The following is a 16,436-nucleotide window of genomic DNA, read 5'->3' on the forward strand; positions in this document are numbered from 1 at the left end:
ACTGCTAGGGCTGTATCTATGTGTCTCGGTGGGGAGGTGGGTGGCAGTTGTGTGTTTGGGGGCATGACGGGGCTGTATGTGTATATGGGGCAGCTGGATGTCAGAAAAGTAGATTATGTGGAGAGGTGGTATGTTTGTGGAAGTGTTGGGGCTGTGCTATAGGTGGGGCAGTTGTGTATTCAGGGGCGTTGGAGCTGTGAGTAAGGGAGGGGCAGCTGTATATTCAGGTGTTGGGGGTTATAGTTGAGTCCCTGTGCTCAGACACATGATGGGGCTGCGGGAGGACAGGTGTCCCTCCGGGGAGATGATGGGCAGAGTCCTAACCTCTGCTCAGAACTGCCTGCGAGAACCCCTCTTCTGGGGGCGGGGATGCCTGCCCACCCCCAGACCCTGTGCGGGGGTGTGGAGAACAGAGTGGGGGTACGGGGGGGGGGGTTGTCCATCTGTCTCAGCCTGTGCCCAGGCCAGAGGAGCAGAGCCGCCTCCTCGCTCCCTGGGGGGCAGCAGCGGATCTCAACCCACCCATCTGCCTTCAGATGGTTGAGGCAGGAGCCTCCACAAAGCTGCCTGGAGGGCATCACTGTGTTTGAAGAGGCACAGGCTGGGGGGTGGGGGGAACCGCACAGCAAACAGTCCTCATGGAGGCTCCTTTGAAAACCACTGACGCCAGGAGAGAGGAAGAGGGAGGACAGGGGCGGGTATGTCTGTCCTTGTGCGTCTGTGTGGGTCAGTGCCCAACTGTGAGCCTTGGAGCCCCTTTGCATGTGTTCATGCTGATGGCCTCTGTTCAAGCGGCATCCTGGCCTTGGAAAACAGCCCTCCAGCCCTGGCTGCAAGCTCACAGCCTCACACAGCCAGCTACCCCTGTGCACACTGCCTACACCCCCTACACCCCCGCACCTTCACATCTGCATAACACTGCACCCTCACATACATGTAGCTCACCCCCAGGGCCCTGTACCCTCACGTACAAGTGCTACAAGTCCCTACACCCACTAGGTACACTCCCACTCTGCGAAACCAGGTTTCGCACCTGTCACATATACATACATGCGCATGTACATACCTGCCAAGTAGCTATCACACATACACCCACAGAGTCCACGCACCTTGGATCTCCCCGTCGCACCCACATCTCCCACCTCACATGCGCTCCTCTCTCACACACACAACAGATACTTGCCATCTTGTACCTATACACATGTGCCCATGTGTGTGTACGTGCACACACTCACCCTGACAACTTTCAGATAGCTCTTTGACACCACCCAACCCACCAGCCAACTCCCTAGGAAGACTCCCAGTGGCTGAGAGGGCCGCCAGCCTCCCCACCCTGACAGCTGGGAAGGACGGGGAGGGCATACTACCCCCCCACCCAGACACCTGCGAACACTGATCTTCACCTCCAGAAAGAGCCCTCCCTCTGCTCTGGTATGAGTGCCACTGTATATGGGTGAGAGTGTGACTGCGTGTGTGTGCGTGTCAATGTCCTGACATCCCATGACGAGGCATGTGTGTCACTGCCTATATGGGTAAGGAAGCACAGGCATGAATTCCCCAGTTACGTTTCTGAGACGTGGGGTGAGTGCAAGGGTGAGATTCATATGTCACAAAGTGTGTGTGCGTGTGTGCGTGTGTGTACAGATATGAGTATGGGGGTGCATTTACACAAGGAGATGCACACCCAGTGAGTGGTGAGTGTGATGTTTTCTGACACAAGAGGGGTGTCCACCCTGGGATAGGGGTCAGAGCTGGGGAAACTGCTCCAGCAACTCCTTCCCCCACAAAAACAGCAGGGAGGAGGGGGTCTCTGCGCGCTTCTCTCTTTCTTGTTCTCTCTCTTTCTCTCTGACCTCTTTAGCAGCTGGAAACTGAGCCGGGGGTGGAAGGAATGGAGACTTGGCTGGCCCAAGGGTTTGGGGAGGGAAGCAGGAGAAAACACCTTCCAGATTCTCATCAAATCCCTGTTTGTGGTCTGTAGCCTCAAGCCTCTCCGCCTCTCCCCTCTCTCTTTCTCTCCGTCTGGGTTTCCCCCTTTCTTTATCTCTTCCTGTCTCTCATTCTCTCCCCATGTCTCTCCTCCTCCTATCTCAGTCACCTCATCTCCCTTCTGGTATCTCTGTGTCTCCCCGTCTCAGTCTCTCTGTCTGTTTGTCTCTCCCCAGGCCCTTCCATTTTTCAGACTCCTCCTCTCTCTGCCAGCACCTCTGTCTGTCCGTCTCTCCCTGTCCTGGTCCATCTGTCCGTCTCTCTCCGTCTGCCTGTGCGTGGGTGTCTCTGTCCATCTGTTCCACCACCCATCTGTCTGGTTGTCTGTGTTAGTCCTTCTAAGGGTGCCCACTCGCTTCCCAAGGTACCCTCCCCCAGGTCAGCAAAGGCCTCTCCTGGCTCAGGGGTGGGGAGGGGATGCAGAGCTGCAGCTTCTGGAAGCTTCAGTAGCAGCTGGGCTGAGCTGGGAGTTCGGGGCTAGCCAGCTGCAGAAGCAGCCCCTCCTCTGGGCTCCCAGGCCAAGGACCCCAGAGCAGAAAGGGGAGAGAAAGCGGGGCCTCACTGCAGCTGAGTGTGTGTATGTGTATGTAAGGGGGGAGGCAGAGGGCCTCACTTTACCCTCACTTCACCAACCCCTCTACCAAAGCAGGGCCAGGCAGGAGAGGGATCCTCAGTGCCCACCTTTCTCGTCCTCTAGCCAATGGCAGAGATGCTGGGATCCAGGAAGGAGGGGTTGGGGGGGGTGCTAGGTCTTGGGAGAAGGAGGGGCTAAGAGCCACAGCTTCTTGTCAGCTGGGTGGGAGGGGGGGTCCTTCCCTCCTCTCTTCCAGGCAGTCCCTGGGGATGGTTCTAGTTCTGGTCTCAGCTCTAGGCATGCAGGGCTGCACAGGCAATTCTCACTGGCTCCCACAGGGGTTATTCCCACCTCCCAGCTTCTCTAGAGCCTTTGACCCATAGGGATATAGGGGGAATATAGCAGTATCTCCCCCTCCTCAAGTGGAGGTTGGTTCTAGACATGTGAGCACTGTGATCCTGTCTAGGCACTGGCCATCCTGAGAGGCCCCGGGAAGCTCACCTACCATTGCCAGACCAGCACCTCATCCTTTCTCTCTCTCACGCGCTCTCTCTCTCTCTCTCTCTCTCTCTCTCTCTCACACACACACACACACACACACAGTGCACCCCAGCATTCCTGGCCTGCACTCCCACACCTCCACTTGGTAACTCAGAGGACTTAAGAGGGACAGTGACAGGCTCCCAGAGTACCTCCAGCTCATGGTCAGGAGCTAGAAGTGACATCCATCCCTCAGGACCCTCCTAGTTGGCTCTGTGCCCCCTACTCCCTCTCCAAGAATAGTCCAAATCCCACAGGCTCACAGGGGATGGGGAAACTGAGGAAGGGAGGGGAGAACACAGTTATTCCTCCTGAGACCTTGGTGTGGAATCCTAGGGAAAGAAAGGGACGCTGACCTACCACAAGCAAAGTCCATATTGGCTGCTCCCTCCGCATAGCCCTACCGCTGGGCCAGGGCCAGAGGCTGGCTCCCTCCCTCTAGAGCTCTCCTTGCCCCCGGCTGGGCCCCCTCCCTCTCTGAGCTTCTGAGCAGTCCTCCCTGCCCTCTCCCTCCCAGCTCTGGCTCTCTCATCCTCAGCTCTTGGAAGCCTGACTCACTGTTTCCCCTCCTCTCTCCCCTCCCTCCCTCTCTCTCTCCCGGCAGCGGCGCCTCCCCCTCCCCTGGGGGGGCTCTGGCCACAAGGGTGCCCGCCTGCTCCTCTCTCCGGGCTCAGTCCCCCACTGCACCCAGGAGGCCCCCTGCAGCTGTTCCTATTCTCTAACTACAGAGTGGTAGAGTGCAAAGAGCCTAGGTCCCAGGCCTGGCACTGCTGAGTATTTGTGACCCTGGGCAAATGGCTCCCTTCTCTAGACTTGGTTTTCTCCTGTCAAACAAGGTTGGGGGAGGGGGTCCAACTGGATGATGCCCCTGTCGTCTCTAGAACCCTAATGGTCCCTGCCTTTAAAACCCCACGTGCCTCCTGGCCTAGAGTGTGTGCACAACCTGTGGGGCATTGTACCTGTTTCAGGCCCCGCCCCCAGGTCCAAAGAATAGCTCTGCTCTGTTCCCAGACATTTGGAAAAGGCAGAGAGGAGCCGCTGCCCTGGGCACGACCATTAGTCAAGTGACCCCTGGAATCCCCCTGTCTCCCTGTTCTCCCTCCTCCTGTGAGAGTCTTTCCCTCTCTCCCTATTCCACCTGTCCTCCTCCCTCTTCCCAGAGACATTTGCTTGTCTCTCCTCCAAAAACAATGCCTCATCATTTCAGGCTGTAGGGTCGGGAACAGCACGTGCCTAGGCCTTCTTGGTCCCCTGGGCTCCACCTCCAGGGGCTGTGATACTGGCTCTTCTCCTTGCCTGTTTGCTCTCTCACCCCCTCATCGCTGGCTTCTGCCACCATCTTTCCCTATCTCCACCTGGCATGTGGCTGTCCGGGTCTCTCTTCTCCCCCCACTCCCCTCCCCCAGCTCTCTCCCTGGGGCGGGGAGTGGGGGGGCACATGCTGGCATTAGCAACAATGTTATCCTTCCTTCCTCCTGCAGTCCCCATCCTGGCTTCTCCCTCTCCAGAGCTGTCCCAAGAGACCCAGGGGACCCAGAGACAGAGCTGGGCTCCATCCCATAATAGTGAGTCTGCTTGACCTCACTCAACCAGACCAGAAGAGTCTGGTCATCTGGTATGAAGGCATGGCATGGCACCCCCTGGTCTAGGGTGACTGGCATGAGACGCAGAGCTCTGTATTCCACAAACAAACAAAAAAGTTGGCCTGGGGGTGGGACATCGGGGGTTTGGAGGGAAATAAGGGAGATCAGGTTTGCCTGGAGAAAGCCCCTATCCAACTGGGAACAGAAGCAAGTGGAGGGAGTGGCTCAAAGTCAATGCTCTAGACTGATCTGAGAACCAGCAATGTCCCTCTAGGGCTCTGTGAATCCACAGCAGCAGCGACCCCCCACCCCCTTCCCACAAGTTGCCAGCCAGGGACACTTGGCCCCTCCAGCCTGCAGAATAGCCACAACCTCAGGTGGAGATCCCATCCCTTAATCTCCTGTAGGGTCCAAGGCCAACCTCCCAACAGTACACCTCCACTTAGCTCAGCAGGGCGTCCAGAAGCCTCCCTGCCAAGATCTAAGCAGGTGGAATGGGGGAAACAGCCCCCCAACTCCCAAGCCCCCTCATCCAAGTCCCAGTCAAGGGCTGGGAAGCAATGCAAAATAATCATGGACCACACATACTGCCAAACTGAGACGCAGCACTGTCCATCCACAGCACCTGGGGGTGTGGGGCTCCCTGCCCCCCGACCCTGTTCCAGACCCCCCAGCCCAGCAACCGTAATAAACAGCAAGCTCTTTTCTTTATGACACCAAATTTCTCCAAGCCCAACAGCTCCTTCCATCACTACCTCAGCCATAGATCACATTAAAAACTCACAGAGGGCAACTTAAACACATCACATTTGTTTCTCTCTATATTATTTCAAAAGTAACGGCATTAAAAATGGATTTTACTACAGAAAATAAATATCAGCACGTGGGCCTGGAGCCCAGGCAGGAGGAGGGAGCCCACCAGGAGAATGTCCCCGAGGACTTGGGCACAGCTTAGGCACTGACCAAGGAGGTGACTGTGAGGCCAGACAACACCCTGGGGAATAGAGGGGATGTTTGGGGAGGGGGCAACACCTGCCCACCCCACACCCGCCCCAGTGCCAGACCAAGAGAAACAAGAGTCACTGGTTTGGACTGGGGCCCACTGGTCCCCCTAAGCTCATACCCTCACGGATCTCTGTAACCTCTGAAGGGTAAGAGCTCTGGGGCAAGAAGTTCACCAGTCTCTGGGGGTTATTCCAACTATTGACACAGCAGGAGAAAAAAAATGAATTCAACTTACTATCCAGTTTGATTTTCCATTGCTATAAAAATAAATATACATCTGCTCAAAGGAAGGAGATGGCAAGCAGCGTGCACATGCCACCTGGGGGGTCCCCCCACAGCTCACCACCACAACCCAGCCTCCAAGCCAAGGGTGGGGGGGGGGATGGACAGACTGGTAATCTTTCACTTAAAAGCCCCAGCTCACACAGTTACACACACACACACACACACACACACACACACACACACACACACACACACGGGGCCACAAGGAACAGGAACAAGCCAACAATAGAAACACCCCAAATACTCCTGGCAGGACTCTGCCCAGACCCGGGCACATGCCCCCGCCCCGCCAGCAGCAGCAGCAGCAGCAGCGGACAAAATGTGGCCACCCTGACCCGGAGGCAAAGCTTGTCCTCACACCCTGAGCTCTGCCCAGGGAGCTGGGGCCAAGTCCCGCCTGACACCAACTGGTCCGGCGGGAAACGCCTGCCCAGCCAGACAGGCACAGGCCCCCCAAGGGTCCCTCCTTGTGCTCAGGGACCAGGCTGGTGCAGCCTGGCCCTGCCTCCCAGGGTGACGCCTGGGCCCAAATTCAGCTGGCCCTGCCAGTCAGGCACTGGTGCAGAACCGAGGGCACCAGGCTCAGCCCCTCCCAGCCCAGCCCCAGGGCCCCCAAGCTAGGAGGGAGGGGGGACTCCCCACCCCTCCACATCTGGCCCTGGCCCCCAGGGTCTGCGGTAGAGAATTCCCGCCCCCGCTTCTCTCTCTCTTTCTCTCTCCCTCCTCCCGCTCTGTGCCCGCTGCCCGCCTCAGGGACAGCCCCAGCTCCCGCCTCCGGCCAGCAAGGCCCACATCCTTCCTCCCTCAGCTGGCCCCTTTGCCTGGCAGGAGGCTGGGGGGGTCAGGCTGCTAGGGAACCCCTCCAGCTCCCATCAGTCCTCATCCCCAGCCCCCAAACTCTGGGTTGCTGTCCCTTTTCCTGTAGAACAGGAAACAAGGTTATTTCCTAGACTCAGAGCCAGCCCCCTGCCCCTCTGGCTCTGCCCGGGGACCAGGACCCAGCAGGAGAAGGCGCACTCAGCCAAAAGGCACAGGGATTCAGCAATTCACCCCCAGCTTCGGGCCCAGGGGGCTGACAGCTGTCACTCAGCACCCCACCCCCTGGGGAAGAGGGGGCCCGATTCAATCAGAGCCCCAGAGGAAACGCATTGATAGGCGATTATTTATTTATTTATGCAAAAGTGAGCCGACTTTGTTCGCCAGGTAACCGGGCATGCGGCCCAACCCCTCCGGCCCTGGCCACCCCCAAATCCCTCCTCCGCCCCACACCCCCTCCGGGTCATTAGGTCCCCGCCCCTCAACTCCCAGAGCACCAGCGGAACCTTGGGATTTGGGGGTTGGAGGGGAGGGGCTCCTCCCTCCGCAGTCTCCCCCTTTCCCAGCGCCGTTCCTAAAATCCAGCCTTGTTCTCCGCTCCCACGGTCCCCCCTTCATTCCCCCCCCCCCCCCCACATTCTCAGCAAGCTGGAGAGCAAATTGCAGTTTTAAATCCAAAGACCGAGGGAGGAGGAAGGAGGAGGGGGCGCGCGGCAGCGCTGGGCGCGCACCTCGCCCCCGAGCCGGGGGAGCTGCGGGGCGGCCAGGAAACCCGAGAACCCCCCCTCCCCACCCCCCCTTCTCGTCCACCTCCCCCTCCCCCTTCCCGGCGCTGCCTGCCAGGCTTCGAGCCGAGCCCAGCCGAGCCGCGGGCCCCGGTGGAAACAAAGACCGATCGCACCGCGGGCACCGCAGCCACCGGGTCCCGCGGACCGGACCGGGGCGCGCGGAGGGGGCGCGGGCCCCCCCCCCCCGGTGCGCTGCACAAAAGAGCCCGGCCGGCCGGTCCCCAGCGGGGTCTAGGGCTGGGGAGGAGGCGCCACTCACCGGAGTGCTGGGCTGCCGGCTCCGTGGGTCCGAGCCAGGCGAGGGGCTTTGGGGGGCGTCTGTCTTCCGGCGGCGGCAGCGACGCGGGAGCCCGGCTGCTGGGGAGAGGAGTCGTGGAGGAGCCCTGAGCCGCCCGCCGTTGCTGACAGCATGGCTCGCGTCTCGGCTCACATTCTCCGCCGCTAACTCCGCTGGACACGGCCCCCCGCTCCCGCGGCGCCCCCCCCACCTCGATCACTCCTTCGCTCTCTGTGCCCCCCTCGCTCCCCCCGCCGCGCACACACTCTCACAGCCCTGGACACCCCCGCCCCCACCCCCCCATTGCAAACCTGGGAGGGAACGCGCCCCGCGTAGTCCTCCTCCTGCTCCTCCTCCTCCGCCCTCCTCCCTCCCGCTCTCTGGCTGTCTGTCTGTCTCTCTGACTGTCTCTATCTCTCGCTCTCTCTGCCTTTCTCTGCTTTCCGAGCTGGGTGGGAAAAGGAAATGAGGACAGAAAGCAGACGCTGGCTTTGGGTGGTGGTAGCTGGATTCCCTCTCTCCCTCCCTCCTCCTCCTCCCCTCCCTCCTCCTGCCTTCTGCTCTCTCCGCTGCGAGCGGGGCTGAGCGCAGCCTGGCGGGTGGCTCGCTCTGCCCGCCCGCCCGCCCGCCCGCCTGTCTGTCTGTCTGGTCTGCCTCGCTCGCTCCCTCCCTCCGTCTCTCGCCCTCGCCCTGCCTGCCTGCCTCTCTCCGTCTCCGCCGCCGCCGCCGCTGCCTCTGCGAGCTCGCCTTACCTTCGCCGCTCACCATCCGGAACCCCAGGGGGGAGCGCGCGCGTGGCACGCCGGGACTTGTAGTCCCCACCCCGGCCGCTCGGCGAGCGGGGCGGGCGGGGCCGTGCCGGCTGCTCCGACGGCGCGGCCCTGGGCCCGCGGGGACAGCGCGCGGGCCCTTCTGGCGGGGGTGCGTCCTCGTTTACCAAGGGTGCTGGTTCTCCCCAAGGATTAGGGATGTTTCCCACGTTCCTTGTTCTCCGCGGGAGGCTCTGGCTCGAGCGAAGGTTGCGGGTGGGAGCGAAGGGGCGGGGTCTGAGAATGGGATGAGTCGAATAGGGAATCAAGGGATTAGCCAAAGGGCCTGCGACTTTCTGGGGCGCCCCAATTAAATGATAGACGGAAAAGAGAGAGGGGAGGACTCGCTTTCTGAGTCTGGGGACGTTCTTCGTCTCTGAAAAGGTTTCCTATTGAGTAAAGCACAACGGTTTTTGACGGGAGGGCTGCTCCAGAAACCTCAAAGCCCACCACTGCTTCCTCCTCATTCAGGGACCCCCGTCCCAAACTCTGAGCTCTGGGTTTAGCCCCTCCACCTCCTAGTTTTCCTAGAAGTCCAAGGGCGGCCAGGGCACCAAAGTCCTGGATGGTCAACAAATGGCACCCTCCCCCCTTCCTGAATTCTACTGAGCATTTTGGTTTTTTCAGGAAGCAAGATTCGCATTCAACAGTTCAGAACTCCTGCTGTGGCCAGGGGGCTGGGTTCAGCACTTTCACCTACCTCCTCTTCAGGTCACATCTGTTATCCAGCCCCTAGCTCTGGGCCCCCTGCCTGGCCTATCCCCACAGATGGGAATGTGCCCTGCCTGGGCCTGGTTACCAAGGGGAAGTAGCCGGACAGCCCAGGAAAGAAAACTGCCCGTGCTGCTGCTGCCATTTACTGGACACAGCAGGACCCTTCAGTCCCAAAAGGACCTGGTGAAATGGTGCTGTTACCATTTCCACTTTAGGGATGAGGGCAGTGAGGCTCGGGTCCCCTCATTTGGAACTGGTAGAGCCCAGGCAGACCAGGCAGGAATTGTCTGATCCCAAAGCCCACTTCTTAATCTCTGGGCCATGACAGGGAGTTGTGGCTCCCAGGTCTCTGTCTGACCTTCATTCCCAGCATCTGTGTATCCTCCCTCGGTACTTTAATTCAACACATGTTAACTGAGATATGCAGGGCTCACAGGGGACACCAAAATGAATAATGCAAGATCACTGTCCTGTCCTCAGTATCTACCAACATCAGCCCTGACTGGTACTCTGCGAGTCCCATTTCATCTGTGTGTCTGACATTCCTTTGCCCTGTGTCTGCTGGCTTTGTCTGTCTTGCTCCATGTCTGAAGTTCCTCCAGCAGTGCCTTTGTCCTTGGCCCACCTGTTTCTGACTCCTCCTTTGGCCCTGCCGTGTGATGGCCAGCGTGTGACAAAGGCAGGTGGTGACATTTCACCAACTGTAGCTCCCTGTCACCACCTTCCCTACACCTCTTTAGGACAGTCTGAAACCCCCAGAGGGCAAAAGAAGGGGGTTCTGGGGGCCACTCTCTATTGGCCCTTTGATGGGGGAGGGCGGGGAGGGCAACGGCAATGAGACAGACCTAGGACTCTAAACAGTGCACCTATTGATCTGGCATCATGGGGCTGGCATGGCCAGCTGGAGAGGTCCCCATTTGGGAGCAGCTCCTCTTTGCAGGCAAGCCTTGGGTTCAAAGATTTATTCATTGAATGGGAAGCATTATAAGGTCAGATATTAATGAAAGCAGTGGTTTAAGTTGTTAGGGGCTCTTTGCAGGTCCAAAGCCTGATTCTAAAGTTATCACAAGTAGATGAGGCTTTTTTGCATCTTGCTCTAGCTGGTCCCCCATGGGAGTGACTTTAGCATTGGGAGGGTGGAAGAGGCTCAGGTTTCCCTTTCTTTTACACCTGCCGCCCCCCCCCCCCCCCGCCCTCACCATCCTCACTCACTAGGCTTTGCCACAGAGCTGAAGATCCCACTCTGTCTGAATCAAGTGTTGGGAGGAAGTTGGGTGGGGTAGTACCGGATGGTTTAGGGGAGATGAGAAACCCCAGGTAGACTGAGATGAAGAGGAATTCGCGAAAGACATGAGAGGTTTAATGACAAGGTGCAGAGGGGAAGATCAGCTGGGCAGGCCAAGGAAGAGAGGAATTGAAGTTCCGTTGTGTCTCCAAGCATGCACCTTCCACCCCAGGCTGCTTCAGGCTGTCCCCTCCCCAGAGAGGGTGGGTACTATTAGCACCTAAGGTATTGAACATCACCGGAAACCGAGCATTACCAGGTTTTCCAGTCATTTGGAGGCTGGTGTTTCTCTTGGAGCTTCTCTAAATCTCGTGCGGTGTTGGGGGGGGTGGGGGTGGGGGGGGTCTTCTCAGACAAACTCAAACTGATTTTTCCCATGGGCTGCTGCTGCCACCTAGTGTCTAATCTCCATGCCTGCTCCAGTAGCAGCAGTCTAAAAGGGGCTACCCAGTCCTCTGAAATAGTGTCATGGTCACTACTGGCTGGGCAGGGGAGCTGTAAGCTCCCCCCGCCCCCCCCCCCCCAAGAAGGCAGATGTGAAGAAGAGGACCCAGGTTCTGGAAGAGTCTGCATCATCCCTTTCTGGGCTCAGCTCACTACAACCACTTCTGTTTTAATGTATGCAGTAGGTGGTATACCTAGGCCCTAGGAAGTGGAGGGGAGAGTCTAGGGCTAAAACCGTGTGGCAAGACAGTTTGGAGGCCATGTGGGAATAGGAACCAGACAGATCTGGTTCTGCTTCTGCTTCTACTTGTGTGTAACCTCTCTGAGTCTCAGTTACCACATGTGTAAAATGGAAGAGTAATTCCTTCCCTGTCTTCCCGGCACAGCCAGGGAGATTTACTGGGCACAAGAATTCGCTTTGAAAACTGACAAGGGCATGCTGAGGGATTGAGTCATGATAATAATACCGACAATAAATGAGAGGTCACAGCAGTCTGGAGCCGGGCCCTTGGTTGTTGGGGCTCATGGGAAGGGCAGTGTGAAATGAGCCTTGGGTAGGGATGGGCACTGCCTTCCCTGATGACAGAAGTTCTGGGCCTAGCCTCAGACTTGGAGCTCACCTCAGGGGAGGTGTGGCTTGTTAGAGGGTGGTTCAGCCCAGTCCACAGAAGGAGAAGCTGAGTCCAAGAGAGGTTGAGGGACTGTTCTAAGTCTCTGAGCCACAGATCCAGGATCAAGAGGCCCATTATGGCCTTGGTCTTCCCCTCCCCAGGATGGGAACAGCTCAGAGCCGGGGCGCAAGAGACCATGGAAGCAGGAAGCCCCGCCTATCATGGTACAGTGGGAACTAAGGCCCCCAGGCCCCCATTATCCCTCCTCCTAGGCTAGCCCCACCCCCTGCAAGTCCTCCCACATTCCTCCAGGCAACAGGAAACCCCAGCTGCAGTCCAGACTTCAAACAGCTCCTCCCTCTGGGCAGGGGGTGTGGGAGGAGAGGCCAGAGGCCAGAGGGCAAAGGTCAGCTTTGTTCCTGCTGGAGGTGATGAAGGACGCTGGGGGGAGGGGGGGGACACAGAAGGGGGCAGGGTAGGGTCCTTGACAGCCACACTGCGTGCACGTGCATGTGTGTGTGTGTGTGTGTGTGTGTGTGTGTGTCACTGTCAGCCTATGTCTGGAGGTTAATGTGTGTCCTTGGTTTCCCTTGGGCTTGTGTACCTGAGTTATGCGTCTGAGTGTACATCACTATGGAATTGTTCGTGCGTGCTCAGCCTGGGATCCCACTGACATGTCTGTAAGTGACATCACATGTATTGATACTTACAGTTCACAGACCTGCTCAAAGCTATGTCGTCTCCTATTAGTGTGACCTGGTGTAGTTTTTTGCGTCCGAAGAGATATCCCTCTTCTGACTCTTCCCCTGCCGCACCCCCCCCCCCATTCCTTCCTCTGCATTGGTCGCCAAAGGGTTCATTCTGAACAGCGAATCTTTGTTACTCCCCTGCTCAAAATCCTGTGGTGTTCCATTGCCCAAGGCTTAGAATCCTAGCCTGAGCACCTGGCAGACATGACCACTGCCTACCTGGCTATCTTCATCTTTACCTACTAATGCCCCTGAAAATTTACATTCTAGTCACACCTCCCTAATTGTAACTCCCTGCACGGTCCCATTTCCTGCCTCTGAGCTCACTTAATTCTGTCGAGTCTAGAATGCCCTTCTCTTTCTTCTTTGCCAAGCAAACTTTCGCTCCTTTTTCAAGTGTCTGGCGAAGCAACACCTCCACTGAGAAGCCTTCCAGACTTCTCCCTGTCCAACTGAGTCCTAACTATTCTCCCATACATTCTTTATTGCCATTTTCAGCCTGGGTATGTCCCATTCATCTGTCATTAAACTGTGAGCTCTCTGACAGCAAGAACTGTGATTTATTTCCCATCCTGTGGTGGGAAGGTCCTGAAGGGACCTGGTCTCCCCATCCCAGGGGAAAGTTTCCTGGAGCTCTAGGTGTAGTACCCAGAGTGGACACGAGAGGGAGTATGGACATCACTGCAGGACAAACCTGGCGCTGTGTGGTGTGTGTGTGTGTGTGTGTGTGTGTGTGTGTGTGTGTGTGTGTGTAAAATAGGGCGTGGGAGAGAACTACTGGAGTAGATAGTGAGTCCACTCAGCTCAGTCCTGGAACAATAGGATCGAAGATACACTCACCCCCAGTAAGTCCTGGCCACCCCCCCCAGATTTCTGCTCTGGCTTCTCTTCACAACTCAGGGGCCATACCTCTGGATTTCTGACCCTCCTACCTTTTGCCTCTGATCTTCCAACCTTCGTCTGCCTGCCTCATCTGCACCCTCAATCCTCCCATACATAATTACTTGCACTTGCCTGACTTGGCCTTGCTCTACCATACCTCTGAACCTTTGCACATGCTGTTCCCTCCATGGGAGATGATCTCACCCTCTGGCTGCTTCATCAAGCAGATTTCTCGTTCACATCCTCAAAGAAGTCTCCCTTGGCCTCCAGACTGACCTTGCCCCTAAGTGTTGTAATTATTTACTGTTCTGCCTCCTGGACAAGACCAGCCTACAGGAGACATCAATAAATGTCTGCAAAATTAATAAATGACTTAGTTCTGTTATGAACATAATCCTCAGCATATGTGGGGTTACTCCAGGCTCCTAGCTGCACCATGCCCTCCCTGAAGTTGACTGTGGGTTAGTATTATACGTTTCCATGCTGCCCCATGAAATCAGGGAATGACACAGTAGGATGCATGAGATTTTAAGTCAAAAGGCTCAAATCCTGACTCTACCATCCAGCTGTATGACCTTGGGCAAGTGCTGTAGCCACTCGGAGTCTTCATTTCCTCTTTTGTAAAATGGGAATAAACACACTCGACCTCGTGGTGAGGATCAAATTAGATGATGCATGTGAAACACCCGGCATTAGTCAATTAGGTGTCCTCCTCCCCCACCATGAACTTGGAAATAAAATTGCCCTCTGAGTCTTAAGCCAGTAAAATCCACACAGCATCACGGAGGAGAGGAGCCAGGTGGGGGAGTGAATGAGGCGAGAGATGGTTTTGTAAACGACTGAAGAGTTTTGTGAACAGTGGAAACCCGCAATCAAGGTGACCCGCCTGTAATCTCAGAGAGGCAGGGCGAGGATGTGATTGAAATTGAGAAAACAGAAGCCTAATCAATTGCATTGTGCTCTATCTGAAGGGAACAGAAGGATGCACAGAAAAGGGGGTGCAAAGGAGAATTCATTCGGCTGAAGCAGAGGGAGGCACAGGGAACCAGCAGATACAGTGATTCCAGGCTCAGGTAGCTCTGGTCTCTGCTGAGGAGCAGTGAGGGCCTGGTAAACTCCAGGAGGTTCACTACCCTGCTGGGCCTTCACTGAAACTAAATGGGTGTCCAGGTACCAGGCATAGCCCCACTGGATAGACAAGAGTATTCTGGTCCTAGGAGAAGACTGTTGAGGCTACGAACACTAATTTTGGGGTCAGAGGATCTGGTTCAAGCCCCCACTCAACTACTTAAAAGTATTTACTCCACCGTGCCTCAGTTTCCTTATCAGTAAAATGAAGAAGATCAATAGCCTCCTCCTCATGGGGTGCCGTGAGGATCAGATGACAGCACGCACTTAGCAGGATGCCTGGTGTAAAATAAATAATTTGTAAATGGTAGCGACAAAGAGAACTAACGTGAGTTGGGCATTTTATTGTCATTTCACAGGTGAGGAGATTGAGGCTTGGAGAGATTAATAACTTGGCCCAAGTCACAAAGCTAGTGAGTGGTGGAGGCAAGATTCACACCAGGCACTGAAGTTCCAAAGCTGGGCTCTTATCTGCTTACTCCAGGACAGGCAGAATCACTGGGCCTCCAGCTTGTGTGTCAGGCCCTTGTGAGTTTAGTCAGCCAGAGACTGGCTCTCAGGAAGCCATGGCCCGAGTTTGAGTGTGCAGAGCTAAGTGTCCTGCCCCTGTGACCACCTCTCAGCAGCCACTTGGCCTCTCTCCATCTTACTGCTCCCATTCAGCAGTCCCTAGCACAGGGCTGAGCACGAGGAACTCTCAATCTGCATTGGCCACCTTGTCCCCTTTTCTTAGGACACTCAACCTGGGGGCATTTCCAGGGAATCTTTCTACCGATATCTAGAGGGAGGAGGATCCTCCAAATACCTACCTGGGGCAGATAAGATCACTTTCCGAAGCCCAGAGTCTAGAAAGATCATGGGCCTTGGTATGAGACCCGAGTTCAAGTCCCAGCCCTGTTACGTGCACCTGTGTGAACTTGGTACATCATGTAACCCCTGAGCCTCAGTTTCCTCATCTGTAAATGGGGGCTAATCATAGCATCAGACTCAGAACCGGATTAAATGAAAAGATGGATGTAAACACATCTGGCATGCAGCAGACACTTAATAAGTAAGTTATTATTATTACTATGATTTCTCCCAAGTCTGGCTGTGATCTCCGCCGGAACAGAGACAGGTCTTGTTCATATTGGTTTTCCTGGGGTCGTGCCTAGCAAAGGGCCCTTCCCAGAGTTAATGCTTAGTAACTGTTTGCCAGACGCAGCCGCAGTTCCTAGCTCCCAGACTCTTTCCCCCATCCTTTCCCTCGGTAAGTTAGGGGTCAACAATTTCCTGATGGGAGAGGTGGGAACCCTTATTCCCTGTTCCTTTTGTTTCCACTTGGAGGCACATCAGCTGCCAGAGTCTCTCAAAGCTGCGGCAAGGGCATGGGACAATTCTTCACTGCACAGGTGCGTGGCGGGTTGTATAGTACCCCTAATCCCTGCCCACTACATGCCTGTAGGAGCCCCCCAGTCACTGTGACAAACAAAACTGCCTTCAAACCTCTCCAGCATCCCCTAGCAGGCAGAGATGCCTGGAGTGAAATCCAAGGAGCTAGACTGGCTCTCAGACCTCTCCCTTCCCCTCCCTTCTGTGCCTTTTTGGGGAGCTGCAGAGAGTCCACTGTCTTCCCCATCGCCCCTGTCAGAGGAGGCCCAAGGTTCTGCTCTTGTGCCTGTGATGAATGGTGTATCTGCTGAAATCAAGTAAAGAATTAGCAAACCCACGGCACACAGATGGAAAGCCACTTCAGTAATGAAGGGGACATTTTGATCTCCAGTTGCCTATCTTCTGTTATCCATCTCTCAACGTGTCCTAAATTCACATGCGGACAAACATCAGGACTTTTGGGTGTCCTAAAACACACTTTGAGTTCCTTGTGTTTAGTAGGCGTTAGGGCACTCTCTCGCCTTCCCCTCCTCCCAGCAGCCAAAGCAGTCACACTCACCTTCCTTTGGCCACCATTTGCCCTAAC

The 16,436-nt window shown here is 56.2% G+C and overlaps 1 protein-coding gene and 1 pseudogene across 11 annotated transcripts in view; both read right to left on the minus strand.

The window, feature by feature from the left end:
- AHDC1 (AT-hook DNA binding motif containing 1) overlaps window positions 1–8,644 on the minus strand; it is a 64,163-nt gene extending 55,519 nt beyond the window's left edge. For 5 of the 11 annotated variants that reach the window (XM_027059945.2, XM_053209753.1, XM_053209759.1 and 2 more), the window contains exon 1: window positions 7,840–8,132. The gene's annotated coding sequence lies outside the window, so the exon portion shown is untranslated. Of the gene's footprint in view, window positions 1–7,839; window positions 8,133–8,168; window positions 8,449–8,609 lie in introns of those variants that run through there. The other 6 variants (XM_053209776.1, XM_027059939.2, XM_053209774.1 and 3 more) reach the window with 4 other exon arrangements.
- Window positions 2,921–16,436, minus strand: part of LOC106977566 (60S ribosomal protein L27a-like) — a 69,032-nt pseudogene continuing 55,516 nt past the window's right edge.

The sequence above is a fragment of the Acinonyx jubatus genome, chromosome C1, assembly GCF_027475565.1.
Source record: "Acinonyx jubatus isolate Ajub_Pintada_27869175 chromosome C1, VMU_Ajub_asm_v1.0, whole genome shotgun sequence".
Classification (NCBI taxonomy): Eukaryota; Metazoa; Chordata; class Mammalia; order Carnivora; family Felidae; genus Acinonyx; species Acinonyx jubatus.